Consider the following 17614-nt stretch of genomic DNA (forward strand, 5'->3'; position numbering starts at 1 on the left):
TAAATCAAGAATTCTTAGAATCGAGAATTCTTAACGGAGGATTCCATCACTCGTTCAATGATACTCCGATGACATCTCATTTCAGACTCAACAAAGTAGCCTTGCTACGAAAATCATCGAATTGTGACCCCAATTCCATTCTGAATCAGAATAGACTGTACAACAGAAAATCGGATCGTTCTCTCTCTGACTGTTGACAGTTCATAACATCAGAAGCCATACCTCGAACCTCATGCTTCCTCGTCCTCTATTCGATCTGATTCCTCAATTCATCAAACATCTTCCGATCATCTAGAAGAACACTGAATGAACTTCAAAGTTCCAATCTCCTTATACTCTGTCTCAAATCGGAACATCTGGCACAACAAAAGTTATTCGCTAAGAAGGCATCAATATAAACCTAAAACTCAGATTATACCCAGATATGATCTATCTTCATCGGATTCTGAAAGGTCGAATCTGATTCCAAAGCGTTCTCAATCTTCTCAATCAAATCTGGTTCGAAATCGAATGAAGGAGTCAAGATAAACGTTCCATCTGTTCCCGACTCTATCAGAAGTGCAGCAATCATCTGTCAAAGAGGACAACTGAAGTAGATAAAATAAGAACAAATCATTCAGCTTAAATTCTTAGTTGTTACAATCAATTCTCCGGATAACAATAGAATTTGCAGTCAGATTAATCGTCCTCTAAAACTCTCTCTCCCAACTCATAATCAGTTTGGACTGCGACGATCAACTTCTATCTTCCAAGATCAGAACAGATTACGGAAATCTTCCAAGCAAGAAAATGATGCTAGATCTTTCGAGCAATAAGATCTCTGCGAGACTCAAATCGGAAACTAACATTGCGTCTCGAGCATCTTCAACTTCGTTGATGCTCAAGTTAACAAGGAGTTCTTCTGAACAGGAATAAGTCTCAACTCTTAATAAGAAGGAGTGCAAAGCACCGAAAGGTTATCAATACCGAAGAAATCAATAATACTGAGGTGCTATTCAATCTCTCCTTCAATTCAATAAGAACTGGTCTCAAAGATACACACTAAACAGAAGAACATAATCTGCTGAGTAATCGTCTTCTCAACAATAAGAATTCCTCAAAGGATTCGCGATAGAACACGCTAAATCCTAGAATCTTCAAATTTTAGATAAGGACGTCAATCCAGATCAATTCATAACAGCTCCAGTCTTGAGGTGTTCTATAAAATTCCATCTTCCTAGAGAAAAGATCGAGGAAAAGACAACTCAGTTTCAACAAGATTCAGACGTCAAAAGAATAGCATAATTGATCGGCATGCAAATCTGCGAACAATTCTTAAAGAATCTGAAAGATCAATACGGCTCTTCGAAGGATAAGAGATTCATCGATAAGAATACTCAAGAACTCATCTACAAATCTCTGAAAGATTCGGTTCAAATGACTCATAACATTACAGATGCAATTCCAATTCAATCTGTACGCTAAAATTCAAATCGGTCGTACTTCATTCTGAATTCGATCTCTGAAACCTCTTCCCTTCAGATTATCAGTCGATGATGTCTGATGTAAATTTAATGTTGAACTTTTCCTCTCGACGCAGAGGCAAATCTGGAATCTCAACAAGAACAACATCAGCAAATTCAACAACTCTTTTAAATCAACCAACACGGCTGATTGAAGACATCATCGGAGGTAAATCCACTCGTCTGTCATCTCAGATCCGAATCTGGCAACAATCTGAAATCAACCTCGGTTGCTCTGTACTCGGTTAATGCACTACATCGATAATATAATCAAAATCTGATAACCGAAGTATAGTACTGTTCAGTACAATCAACTCCCATCCAAACAAAGTTCAAAAATTCGAACTAAACTCACCGCAACTAATTCAGATACTCAAAAGTAGAGGAATCATTAATCTAACTTCTCAATAAGAAGAAAAAGTTGCATCAATATCTAATAGTATAAGAGTCGAAAGACCAAAATCGAACAGTTACCTGCTTCATCATCGTCAGGAGCAGTTAGAGTCTGTGAATCCTCGATAAGAGCAAGTACCACTGCCTGTCGCAAAAATTCGGATTTAAAAAAACTCTACGAAACGACCAAACCTTGTTTCTCTAAGGCTTTCTTCTTCGATAACCACCAATCCTTTCGAAATGTCTTGCAGTTGGTACCCAACTAACCGAATCCGTCGTTTTTCGGTGTAGTCTAAAAGAATCAAACAACTGATCGATCTCTTCTAATCAGCTTTCACACTCAAACTCATTCTCAGAACTCCTCAGAGTTGGAGGGCTAAATTACTGAAATCTCATCAGTAATGATTCCATCAGTGTCGGAGTGACATCCATCAGTTCAGTCACAGAACAATTCTGTACAATCGTGTTCGCTACTATTTGAATCCTGTTCAAAACTTGCCGAATAGAAAATCTGATTCAAGAGGATTAGGACACAACATCTCAATTACATCTATCTGGTGTCCAACAACCTCAGCTCGACATACTCATTCGATCTCTAGAGTATTCAATGCAACCAGTAACCCGAAATAGTTCGTATCTCAATTAATTCATGCTTTAAAAATTAAATCACATATCCAAGTAATTCAAATAATTCTCAATCATAAAGCATGCTCGCATATTCTTCAACCATAGAATTAATCAATCACATGCGAGAAATTAAGTTCAAGCGGACTCAATCTACCCCGCTAACTTTTAGAAATAAAATCCAGAAACTTATTGAGCTCTGATACCACTTAATGTGAGACCTCGATTCTAATCATCTAATCAAGAGTTAATCCTGTCGATAATCATTCAAAGGCCAAGAGACAAGACACCAAATAAAAATAAATTATAGTGAACAGTGCCACGCTCGATCCTAGAAAATTCCAGGATCGAGCGCACCATATTCCTGAACTCTCTGCCGAGAAAATAATAAGAGCCGCGCTCGATCCTATAAAATCGTAGGATCGAGCGCACCCTGGGATCAGAATTTTTCCAGAAAACTAAACATGTTTCAAATCTCAAATCAACAATTCAACTCAATCTAATATCAATCTAATATGCTCAATTCCGAATCCAACAACATGTAATCAACATAAAAACTTCAATATTCATCATTCATAATCAATTCTAATATTCAACAACGCTCGAGTTCTAAACATGCTTTCAAAACATAAACTAGATTGGCATGCATTTCCAATTCTAACTCGAAGTCCCACTTTTATTCTTCATTCTCGTTCTATCCCTGTCGTCTCTGACACGATCATGCCCCACCTGTTGCCAAGTACACGTACAAACAAAGACAACAACCGGATAATCCGGTGAGAATAATATTCCGAGTAAAAGAGACTGACATGCAATCAAATAAACATATCAAGTCATGATATGAATTCATTCCTCATATAATCAATTAATCCATTCAAGTACTGAATTAAAATGATATGCATGTATTTAAAACTTCTGGATTATCAGACTCAGATAATCAAATGGAATTCTTCTTTCTTTCTTTCTTTCTTTCTTTCTTTCTTCGGTTTGGGATCCCGAGGTTAAAATATCCAACAATCACACCGAACTCCCCTTTCGAGGTGTACGAGGTATATTTTAATCCTCTAGACTCCAGAGCATTATAGAGAGTTAATCGACACTTGTAGTAATTCGCCTACCAAGGCCACTCAACTATAATCTCCAGATCGTCTAATTCAAAACGAATAATCTTCGGCTCAATATGAATGTATATATCATCTCATACATTCAATCATATTTTCAATCATTAATTCAAATAAACATTCAATCATGATTTTAAATAAGCATTCAATCATGATGTCAAATAAGCATTCAATCATGCAAGTATGTGAATTCCTTCGGAACACTCGAATAAATTCGGATTCGAGTTAATCGTTCCATTCAAGTCTAAGTCATCTTTTACCTTATTCGCTTCGAAGGTACTTCAATCTGAAAAATCAATAATAAGGATAATAATCAATATCCAATCAAATTCATTCAAAACTCAATCAAACTTCTTCGATCGATAAATAAGAAAATCGATACTGTACCGACTTCAATCTTCCAAACTGTCCAAAGCTGCTATCTCGCAACTCTGCTGAATTCAATTCAATCTATCAGAAGGAGTCATAAAGATCAATATCGACATCAAAAGCTCACTCAAACTCGATACGATCAAAACATAGAAACGATATCCAAAAACTCAAACTGACGGCATAACGGCTATAAACTGATCAAACCGAAAACGCAGACAGCAATTCAACAATCCAATAAACTCATTTCAATCAATACATATCATTTCCAATCCAATCCCAACACATCTCAAATTCAAATATTTTGAAAATCACTAAGAAAATCATAACAATTCCGATCGTCGTTAGATCTTCGAACCGTCTTAGATATACTATCACAGCAACCTCAAGAACATCCTCTCCGAATATCAATCAATTCTAAAGACATACAAAAATTCAAACCTCGTAGAAATAAGAGAAACTTACTTCCAAACGGAGCACTAGACGCTGTGATCGCAGATATCTACTCGAGATTGAATTCCAACGGACGGATCGAGCTAAAATCGAAATCACAAAAGCTTGGGGAAGCTTTTGTCACTTCAATGGAGGGAGAGGCGGTTGGAAGGGAGAAGATGGAGTGGAAAGAAAGATTCAAAGCCTCTTAAATATCTACAAATTCACATATTTGCATTTTAGTCCCTGAAAATTCTGAAAATTGCATTCTAGTCCCTGATCCAAATCGAATCGGCCCTCGACTTCTAAAATCTCTGATTATCTCAAATAAAGTCCATTAAGATAATTTTGGTGCGTTACAATTCTCCCCCTTTAAGAATCGATTTCGTCCTCGAAATCAATTACAGTTTTATCACAAGGTCGAAGATAGAATCACAGGACTGGAATAAGAATTTACATCTCGGAACTAAGTCCAAAATCTGCTTCCAATCAATCTCTGAATCATTCGTCTCAATCAGTTCGACATCTCAACAACAGGAGAAAGTCAGAAACTCTAGTCGATTAATTCATCAACATTCCGTCCGTCTATCAAAAGTCGTCTCATCCTCGTCAGAACATCCTTACAATTCAATCACATTTCGAATCATCTACCGTTCTAACTCATGAGACACAGAAAGTTCATCTCGAAAATGAAAGAGATCTTCATCTCTCCTCGTACAACTTCTAGAGAGGTGATTTCCATATATCATTTGATCGCTGCCGTTGTACGAAGTCTCCACAAAAATCAAGAATTCTGCCAACTAGTGCTAAGTCGAGCACTACAACTCATGACAATTCCTCTAAAGTTCGACTCATCTGATCTGGTTGTATGTTGTTCTGAGGGTATCGAATCGAAAATAGTTGAAATCAACAACAAAATTCTATTCAAAGTATATGCCAAGAGAACAATAACATCAAGGATCTCTGTCTAGACTGACAGACTTCGGCAATTCATGACATCTGACAACCTCTGACAAGATATCAATTCTCTGTTCTTCATCAAAATCATTCTATACAGAAAACTGTAGCGGATTCCATCAATCAATCAATCAAAAACAGACAGTAGATAAAATAAGAATAATTCCAAAATCCCAATAAGAAGAAATCCCAGCACTGAAATATCATCAGCACTGAAAATCAGAATACATGAAAGCGGATAATCAGAAATTCCATAATCAGATAATAAGGATCGAAGAAATTAATTTGGTCCAAACCGAAATTCAAACATCGAGTTTAACATACAACTGTTCGGCGTACAATTCTGAAAAGATTCTCGAAATCTCTGTACGATCAGTACAATTCTCATAACCAGAAAACAAGAAATTCATCAATAAGAATTCCTAATTTCAACTAATACTTCAGAAAGATTCGGTCAACAGAAAATTCTTCAACAATGCAGGAGTATTCGTCAAATCAAACGGCCTGTCCAAAGTTCAAAACGGCCAAACTTAAACCCGGAAACGATTCTGAGAAAGTTCTCTCTTTACGAACCTCCTGTAGATAAATTTTGGATCCCCCTTCAGTGTCGAACTCGTTATGACAATCGGGACCAATCTAGAAGTTCATTTCGAACAACTTCAGTCGTTCAATAACCACTGGCACATCAACCAGTTACAATCCAATACATCAACTGTAAAGCTTCGGGGGTTCGTTCATACTATTCTGTAACAATAGTCATTCAACAGAATAAATCAAGAATTCTTAGAATCGAGAATTCTTAACGGAGGATTCCATCACTCGTTCAATGATACTCCGATGACATCTCATTTCAGACTCAACAAAGTAGCCTTGCTACGAAAATCATTGAATTGTGACCCCAATTCCATTCTGAATCAGAATAGACTGTACAACAGAAAATCGGATCGTTCTCTCTCTGACTGTTGACAGTTCATAACATCAGAAGCCATACCTCGAACCTCATGCTTCCTCGTCCTCTATTCGATCTGATTCCTCAATTCATCAAACATCTTCCGATCATCTAGAAGAACACTGAATGAACTTCAAAGTTCCAATCTCCTTATACTCTGTCTCAAATCGGAACATCTGGCACAACAAAAGTTATTCGCTAAGAAGGCATCAATATAAACCTAAAACTCAGATTATACCCAGATATGATCTATCTTCATCGGATTCTGAAAGGTCGAATCTGATTCCAAAGCGTTCTCAATCTTCTCAATCAAATCTGGTTCGAAATCGAATGAAGGAGTCAAGATAAACGTTCCATCTGTTCCCGACTCTATCAGAAGTGCAGCAATCATCTGTCAAAGAGGACAACTGAAGTAGATAAAATAAGAACAAATCATTCAGCTTAAATTCTTAGTTGTTACAATCAATTCTCCGGATAACAATAGAATTTGCAGTCAGATTAATCGTCCTCTAAAACTCTCTCTCCCAACTCATAATCAGTTTGGACTGCGACGATCAACTTCTATCTTCCAAGATCAGAACAGATTACGGAAATCTTCCAAGCAAGAAAATGATGCTAGATCTTTCGAGCAATAAGATCTCTGCGAGACTCAAATCGGAAACTAACATTGCGTCTCGAGCATCTTCAACTTCGTTGATGCTCAAGTTAACAAGGAGTTCTTCTGAACAGGAATAAGTCTCAACTCTTAATAAGAAGGAGTGCAAAGCACCGAAAGGTTATCAATACCGAAGAAATCAATAATACTGAGGTGCTATTCAATCTCTCCTTCAATTCAATAAGAACTGGTCTCAAAGATACACACTAAACAGAAGAACATAATCTGCTGAGTAATCGTCTTCTCAAAAATAAGAATTCCTCAAAGGATTCGCGATAGAACACGCTAAATCCTAGAATCTTCAAATTTTAGATAAGGACGTCAATCCAGATCAATTCATAACAGCTCCAGTCTTGAGGTGTTCTATAAAATTCCATCTTCCTAGAGAAAAGATCGAGGAAAAGACAACTCAGTTTCAACAAGATTCAGACGTCAAAAGAATAGCATAATTGATCGGCATGCAAATCTGCGAACAATTCTTAAAGAATCTGAAAGATCAATACGGCTCTTCGAAGGATAAGAGATTCATCGATAAGAATACTCAAGAACTCATCTACAAATCTCTGAAAGATTCGGTTCAAATGACTCATAACATTACAGATGCAATTCCAATTCAATCTGTACGCTAAAATTCAAATCGGTCGTACTTCATTCTGAATTCGATCTCTGAAACCTCTTCCCTTCAGATTATCAGTCGATGATGTCTGATGTAAATTTAATGTTGAACTTTTCCTCTCGACGCAGAGGCAAATCTGGAATCTCAACAAGAACAACATCAGCAAATTCAACAACTCTTTTAAATCAACCAACACGGCTGATTGAAGACATCATCGGAGGTAAATCCACTCGTCTGTCATCTCAGATCCGAATCTGGCAACAATCTGAAATCAACCTCGGTTGCTCTGTACTCGGTTAATGCACTACATCGATAATATAATCAAAATCTGATAACCGAAGTATAGTACTGTTCAGTACAATCAACTCCCATCCAAACAAAGTTCAAAAATTCGAACTAAACTCACCGCAACTAATTCAGATACTCAAAAGTAGAGGAATCATTAATCTAACTTCTCAATAAGAAGAAAAAGTTGCATCAATATCTAATAGTATAAGAGTCGAAAGACCAAAATCGAACAGTTACCTGCTTCATCATCGTCAGGAGCAGTTAGAGTCTGTGAATCCTCGATAAGAGCAAGTACCACTGCCTGTCGCAAAAATTCGGATTTAAAAAAACTCTACGAAACGACCAAACCTTGTTTCTCTAAGGCTTTCTTCTTCGATAACCACCAATCCTTTCGAAATGTCTTGCAGTTGGTACCCAACTAACCGAATCCGTCGTTTTTCGGTGTAGTCTAAAAGAATCAAACAACTGATCGATCTCTTCTAATCAGCTTTCACACTCAAACTCATTCTCAGAACTCCTCAGAGTTGGAGGGCTAAATTACTGAAATCTCATCAGTAATGATTCCATCAGTGTCGGAGTGACATCCATCAGTTCAGTCACAGAACAATTCTGTACAATCGTGTTCGCTACTATTTGAATCCTGTTCAAAACTTGCCGAATAGAAAATCTGATTCAAGAGGATTAGGACACAACATCTCAATTACATCTATCTGGTGTCCAACAACCTCAGCTCGACATACTCATTCGATCTCTAGAGTATTCAATGCAACCAGTAACCCGAAATAGTTCGTATCTCAATTAATTCATGCTTTAAAAATTAAATCACATATCCAAGTAATTCAAATAATTCTCAATCATAAAGCATGCTCGCATATTCTTCAACCATAGAATTAATCAATCACATGCGAGAAATTAAGTTCAAGCGGACTCAATCTACCCCGCTAACTTTTAGAAATAAAATCCAGAAACTTATTGAGCTCTGATACCACTTAATGTGAGACCTCGATTCTAATCATCTAATCAAGAGTTAATCCTGTCGATAATCATTCAAAGGCCAAGAGACAAGACACCAAATAAAAATAAATTATAGTGAACAGTGCCACACTCGATCCTAGAAAATTCCAGGATCGAGCGCACCATATTCCTGAACTCTCTGCCGAGAAAATAATAAGAGCCGCGCTCGATCCTATAAAATCGTAGGATCGAGCGCACCCTGGGATCAGAATTTTTCCAGAAAACTAAACATGTTTCAAATCTCAAATCAACAATTCAACTCAATCTAATATCAATCTAATATGCTCAATTCCGAATCCAACAACATGTAATCAACATAAAAACTTCAATATTCATCATTCATAATCAATTCTAATATTCAACAACGCTCGAGTTCTAAACATGCTTTCAAAACATAAACTAGATTGGCATGCATTTCCAATTCTAACTCGAAGTCCCACTTTTATTCTTCATTCTCGTTCTATCCCTGTCGTCTCTGACACGATCATGCCCCACCTGTTGCCAAGTACACGTACAAACAAAGACAACAACCGGATAATCCGGTGAGAATAATATTCCGAGTAAAAGAGACTGACATGCAATCAAATAAACATATCAAGTCATGATATGAATTCATTCCTCATATAATCAATTAATCCATTCAAGTACTGAATTAAAATGATATGCATGTATTTAAAACTTCTGGATTATCAGACTCAGATAATCAAATGGAATTCTTCTTTCTTTCTTTCTTTCTTTCTTTCTTTCTTTCTTTCTTCGGTTTGGGATCCCGAGGTTAAAATATCCAACAATCACACCGAACTCCCCTTTCGAGGTGGACGAGGTATATTTTAATCCTCTAGACTCCAGAGCATTATAGAGAGTTAATCGACACTTGTAGTAATTCGCCTACCAAGGCCACTCAACTATAATCTCCAGATCGTCTAATTCAAAACGAATAATCTTCGGCTCAATATGAATGTATATATCATCTCATACATTCAATCATATTTTCAATCATTAATTCAAATAAACATTCAATCATGATTTTAAATAAGCATTCAATCATGATGTCAAATAAGCATTCAATCATGCAAGTATGTGAATTCCTTCGGAACACTCGAATAAATTCGGATTCGAGTTAATCGTTCCATTCAAGTCTAAGTCATCTTTTACCTTATTCGCTTCGAAGGTACTTCAATCTGAAAAAATCAATAATAAGGATAATAATCAATATCCAATCAAATTCATTCAAAACTCAATCAAACTTCTTCGATCGATAAATAAGAAAATCGATACTGTACCGACTTCAATCTTCCAAACTGTCCAAAGCTGCTATCTCGCAACTCTGCTGAATTCAATTCAATCTATCAGAAGGAGTAATAAGGATCAATATCGACATTAAAAGCTCACTCAAACTCGATACGATCAAAACATAGAAACGATATCCAAAAACTCAAACTGACGGCATAACGACTATAAACTGATTAAACCAGAAACGCAGACAACAATTCAACAATCCAATAAACTCATTTCAATCAATACATATCATTTCCAATCCAATCCCAACACATCTCAAATTCAAAGATTTCAAAAATCACTAAAAATCATAACAATTCCGATCGTCGTTAGATCTTCGAACCGTCTTAGATATACTATCACAGCAACCTCAAGAACATCCTCTCCGAATATCAATCAATTATAAAGACATCCAAAAATTCAAACCTCGTAGAAATAAGAGAAACTTACTTCCAAACGGAGCACTCGACGCTGTGATCGCAGATATCTACTCGAGATTGAATTCCAACGGATGGATCGAGCTAAAATCGAAATCACAAAAGCTTGGGGAAGCTTTTTTCGCTTCAATGGAGGGAGAGGCGGTTGGAAGGGAGAAGATGGAGTGGAAAGAAAGAGTCAAAGCCTCTTAAATATCTAACAATTCCCATATTTGCGTTTTAGTCCCTGAAAATTCTGAAAATTGCATTCTAGTCCCTGATCCAAATCGAATCGGCCCTCGACTTCTAAAATCTCTGATTATCTCAAATAAAGTCCATTAAGATAATTTTGGTGCGTTACAAGACTGTTCTGACAACATAAATTCTCGATCTTTATCTCTGACAAAGTCGGGCGATGACTAATTCTGACAGCAGAAATTCAACATCTGTATCTGTGACGAAGTCAGAAGATAACTAATTTCCTTGAAATATTAAATCTCAGTATTAATTAAATCTTCACGATAGAATCCAAATATCGAATATCTATACACCTTCTGTGACTGTTTCAAATTACCAGACTGAGGTAGCCTCCCTCTGAATAACCATCTGAAGCAAGAAAAACTCCCAGACACCCTCTGAAGCACGAAAGGCTCCCAGAGTAATAAGCATGAGGTCGTACTTCTTTTCCATCTAGTCATATATCCATACAGTCCACAACACTTGGAATAATTCATCACTGTGCCCCTGATGAAAACACATCATCCTTGGCAAACACTAATTCTCGATAGAGTATTCTAGTAAATACATCCAGAACTATTCAACTGGGAACATGCATAATTCCATACTAATTATACACATGTTTAAACAAATGACTGATCCTTTATTCAATAATATCAAGATGATCCCAAATATTACAATTACAATACTTGAACCACTAACTCAGGTTCTATACAATCTTTATTACAATCTCATATAATAAACAACTACATCCAATTACATTGGAAGATGTACAATGAAATGATAATTGATACATCGAAATGTCTAGAATCATTAATACATCTGATTCAAATACTTACAAGTGAAATACTGATTATAACAAAACTTAATACAATATTTAAAAACTCAATACAATTGAAATATTACAATCTGACTATATGCAAAAATCTTTCATTCCGTCTACTGATCTTGAACATGAGGTTTCCCGTCTACCACACACAAAAGCATCAATGCAAGCATGTCAGCGGACCTTCTTCCTTGCAAGATCTAAAAGATTTTATCCTACTAGAGATGCCCAAAGCTTCATGAGGCATTCTCTTGGCAGGATCTAATGATAATATCTCCAACTACTCGTGGAGAGTCTTCCTTTGGTTAAATCCGGATGGGTAGTCATACACCATGCGCTCCAACCAATCCTGAGAAGTGACTGGCGTTGAAAACTGGATCTTCTCTTCCAGCTACAGCCTGCTGGGATCCACATACGAAACTCTGATGCCAACCTTGGCAATGACGATCTTGGAAAATCCTAGATATCCTGCTATTCCAACTCCTGATACAACTATCGTTATCAAATCCATCATGTAATTTACAAGGATAACCCGAATATCAACACTATGTCTCAAAAAATATTATTGCATGTTCTGATACCATAAATGTAGTGACCCGCATCGTGATCACCTACTAATCAGAAGCTTAAGCATGCAATTAAACAATAAACAATCAAAATCAGAGATAAACTGCGGAAACTAAAATAACTAAAATACCAGCATGGTAAAACCTAGTGGCTGACCCTGCAACCTTGCCTTGGTCACCACCCAATCTCCAGATCCCTAGGAAAACTACCTGCAACTGCCCCGTCGAATGTGGTGTCCAGAAAACAGTACGAGGACGTGAGCATAAAACGCTCAGTACGAGAGTATGAATATACAATATTATATGTGCATGCATGCAAGTGTACTACCTAGACACGAGGTCAAGAATATCTGATCAAGAACAAACTTGGGCCCTGAATATATAGCACGTTGTGCCGTCGCTTTAGGAGGTGACCTACATAACCAACTGATGGTGTCCTGACACAAGTCCATGTGTCCAACCATCCACTTACAGGATAGGGTAAACACCCTACTACATGATATCACAATGATACAAGCTCAAGATGATCATACATGCATCATAATAACATGTCATAATATATGCAGATAAAATCATGTCATATAAATCATATAAAAACATGCAACACATAATACATGCATACTCAGTCAAGGTATCTCGAACAGTACTATCGTACCTTTCTAAGGCAGATCCTAGAAGCTCCCATCTAGGTTCCAAGCCTAAATTCAAGGATTGCGATATTAGGATCTTTTAGTTTTATTGAAGCGATAAATTGTTTTCTTTTCTTAATTTTGTCCTGAGAATTTTCAGAACAAATATCATGAAATTTCTTCGTGATTTCTTTTTCAGGATTAATTGTTAAAACATTTTCTATTTTCAATTCTATTGGGTTTGTATTTCGTTTATGAAATTTTTTTGTAAATCCTTCATTTCCTACATGAAATGCTGTTCGTATTTTAGGAATGTAAATCATTGATGATCATTTGTTTAAAGTTATATGATCTTCAAATTGTGTAAAAAAAAGATATTGCCTTAAAAAAGTTATTCCCTGTTATAATATCCATTCTTGATTATATTTGGTATATTATCGGTATTACAAATTTTGTTTGCTCAATTTCAATTTTTTATTTTTCTGCTACTGTATCTAGCAAAATAATTGATACATCTCCTATTCGTACTTTTAATCCTTTATCATATTTCTTTCAATAATGATTTGAAATTATATGTTTTCTTCCTAAACACATACTTGCTCATGTATCAACATAAGCATGTATATGATATGGTTTATGTTCTTTAATTTTAATTTGAATTTTTATATAAATACTATTTGGATTAGTCTTGTTTTTGATGTCCATTCTCTCACATTTTTTTAAAAAAGAATAAGGGTATTTTGGGGATTTGTGGAAAAAGTTTCTCTCTCCAGGGAGTGAAAACTAAGTTTTATTTAGGTAGGAATTTATAAATAATTTGAGTATAGGTTTAGGGATTTATAAGCAATTTACCGTAAAAAAATATAATATGTCATAACATTTTATCGTACTTTCAAGTTTGAGTTTTATTTAAATTCTCTGTAACAACTCAAAATTGATAATATTAATTTTACTGATCAACCATTTAAAATCTCACAAAAAACTCAATAATATGGTTAAGAAAAAATTGTAAAATAAAATTTTATATAAAGAGATGTTTTTTTTAAAAAATAAATTTAAAATAATAATATTAAAAATAATAATAAATTAATATAACTCGAAATTCACGTCAGTGATTATCTTGGTTTTGCTTTGCGTATAAATCCGAGGTTACAATAGAGAAAGATCTAAACCTATGAAATTCCCGTCTTATTTAGGAAGTGTTTGCAATAGATTGTGCTTTTGTAGAAGTCATTAATTTATAGATTATAAAAAAGTTTAAAAAAATCAAAATTTGGTAGTGTTTGGAAACAAATGTGAAAATCTAAAAATCAAAGTTGGGTAGTGTTTGATAAATAAGTGATTAGAGTGATTTTAACAATTACCTTCTTATTAGAATCACTTTTGGAGAATCATAATCACCACATGACTAGCTTTTGGATTTCAATTAAGCAAACATAAACTAACACATAATCTAGGTTTAAGAAACACACAAAAATGATTTTTTATGCCAAAAACTAACAATCACTTTTTTGTAATGATTGCAAACACTCCATTAGTATCGTATGTGATTTGAAATGACTTATCATTCTACGGTATAAAGAACCTTGTTATGCAAGTTTCCTCCAAATAGTACATACCCAAATAGAAATAAAACTCGTTAACGATAATTTTAACACAAAGAACTACAAAGAATTTGGTTTGGTGATTCTGAAAAAGAAAAGGCAGAGAAAATAAAAGAAATCCACATGATAAAATTCCTCAAATCATGCTCCAACCACTATTTGATTTTGAGATGAATAATGACATCAGATGTTCCTTCGAAAGGAAATAATGTTATGATTCTCGAATTTTATTTGATCTATAAATCAATACTATTGATGTAACTCGAGTATTTTTTCAAGACAGATCTATCGTCATGAAACAATTGATAACACCGGGTCAATACTATGAAATTCAAAAATATATATACATCTCTCTCTTAGAAATACGTTATTTGAACATAAATTAATTAAACAAAACTCGAGTATATTGTGCAGCAGAACAAATATTTATATATACTAGTAAACTATATACACGAGTTATATATGTGTGTAAAACAATTACCACAATTTATATAAGTAAAGTGATAATATTATTTATCTCATTTCATTATACGATGGATTTTATTTCTTTTTCTTTAATGCGAGAGCTATGACTAAAAATGTGTACATATAATTTAATAAGAATTGTTACTAATGAAATTTGAGATAGAAGATGAAGAGAGAATGAGATACAGAGGTCTGAGAAAAAATGAAGATAATTTAGTCATTTTATATTTAACTTGAAGAAAATACCATTTAAATTTTGTGGTAAAATGAGAATAAAATGTAATGTGATGTGATACACTATAACGTTTTTCATGAACCGTGCAAGTATTGTGTAACAATATAGATATATAATAATGTAGATATATATTCAATTACATCAGTGAAAGGTAAATGCATGTCCTTAATACTCACGGTCATATGCATATTATACCAAATTGACAAAGATTATGAACTTTATTAGTAGTTTTTTTTTAAAGTACAATTACAATAAAGAATCAGAGTACAACAATATAAGAAAGCTTTCCGCACAACCGACGAGACTTGAACATGGACTCGAGACTTGCTTATCTCAAACGAAGAAATTACAAATAAACTACTAAATCTATCTAAATAAATTAAAAATCTAACCGCAGCAAAAATCGAACCTGAGACCAAATGACTCAGGGACTCAACCTTAGCCAGTAGGCTAAGGCCTCATCGGCGAACCCTACACTGTAGTTGACATTTGACGATTTACAACTTTGCTTAAACTAAGACCAAGTCTAACCTAACCTCTAATTTTTATTTCTTGGCAACCAATTAAAAGCCAAAGTTGTGGGTGCTTTGTATTGGTGTATGCTTTCTTTTTAATAATAAACGGGTTTTGATTGACTTTTCATAATTCTGTCATTTATGTTCACATTTACTAAATTTTCTCTCTTTACTTATCATTTCTTTATTTAAAATAGCGTATGGGATCAGATAATACCATTCACTTGATCAACCATTGGACGTGGACCAAAATATATATTGAGGGAAACTTAAAATTTAAAATTATCAATATTGGTATATAAGATATTAAATAGTTTAAATTAGAAATAATATTCTTGGACAGGGACAGATCCAGGAATTAGAAATAGAATGAGCTTGAACTTAATTTAATAAATTATATATTATTATAAGAAAACATAACATATTTTATTTATAATATATTTTGAAACTCATTTGAAAATTTCATGAATTTAGAGTAATACAACAATAAATAAGACTCAAAATTTTTATTTTTTTCAACCACAACAATTTATTTTAATGCAAAGACAAATAATTTCATTATTCAAGTAATATATTTTTCTCTCAAATCATAAAAAAATATCACTTTTTATTATATTCATATCACATAACTATTATAATTTTAAAATTAATCTGAAACAAAAAAGATATTTCATTTGTATCTGTATTTAAGACTTGAGAAGCCAAATTCATAAAATGGATTTTATAAAAAAAAAAAAATTTAAACAATAAGCATAAAAGATTTAAAATTTATACACTATTAATTATTTTTGAAAAAAAAATGGGCTGTGCTATAGCCTAGCACACCCATGCATGGATTCGTCCATGTTCTTGGGTGTAATGGATCTATCTTCTACATAACAATACACCATGTCTACTGATTGGAGAAGTTAACATATTACAAATTTTTTTTTATGTAAAAATAATAAAATATATATGGTTTGGTTATAAAAACTGTTTTAAATAAAGTAGTTTTTTTATGGCTCACGAGTCACAAGCTTCTGTTTTTATATAAAATAAAAACAAAAGTAATTTTCAATATTTATTACAAATTTGATTTTTTAAATACAAAACACTTTAAAAACTGGACTAATTGAATTGATTCTTTAACTAATGCATCCAAACTTGCATTATGTGGAGATTTAATTTTTGCTACACCTAAAAAATCATAAGTTATTAAATATAAAATAGAGAAACTTAATTGGATTATTTCAGGATCAAAAGCATTCCATAATAATAATAATAATAATATGCGTGCTATATATGGCTTTGTTTCCATACCGAGTATTGAATTCATGACAATTATAAGTTGAATCAATTTTGGAATCAAAATTATAATCATTTTCTATAAAGAAATGAAGGAAATTCTCATCTCATTTATGTACGTCCAATAGAAATACAAAAATGCATTATTTGAGAGTCTCAAATTTTGAAATTCAAATTCATAACGCCATCAGATTCAAACTTGGCCAAACGAACCCCTTCAAAATTGGGGTAAACAAAAAAATTATGATCAATAAATAAATGAAATAAAATAAAATTACGAAACGTTATAAACAAAATAATTAAATATGACACCCGACACATTAATTAACTCCCATAAATGCTTTAATTAATGATTAATTACTTCTAATCGCAAAAATGAGCATGTCACAATGCATAAATAATTCCAAATCTAAACCGTCAACATATAATTCATAACATTCACGTGTAATTTTTTCGAAATCCACATATCAGATTTATATTTATATAAAACTATAAAGGACATAATATAAAATCAATTGATATTATACGCAACAATGTTATAAGTTATATTTGAAATTACAAATTAGTGAAAATATACTTTTTAAAAAGTTTTTTTCAAATAAATTATTTTTAAGATATTTTTATAATTTTAAAAATAAC

This window comes from Henckelia pumila, chromosome 2 (genome assembly GCF_033568475.1).
Source record: "Henckelia pumila isolate YLH828 chromosome 2, ASM3356847v2, whole genome shotgun sequence".
NCBI lineage: Eukaryota > Viridiplantae > Streptophyta > Magnoliopsida > Lamiales > Gesneriaceae > Henckelia > Henckelia pumila.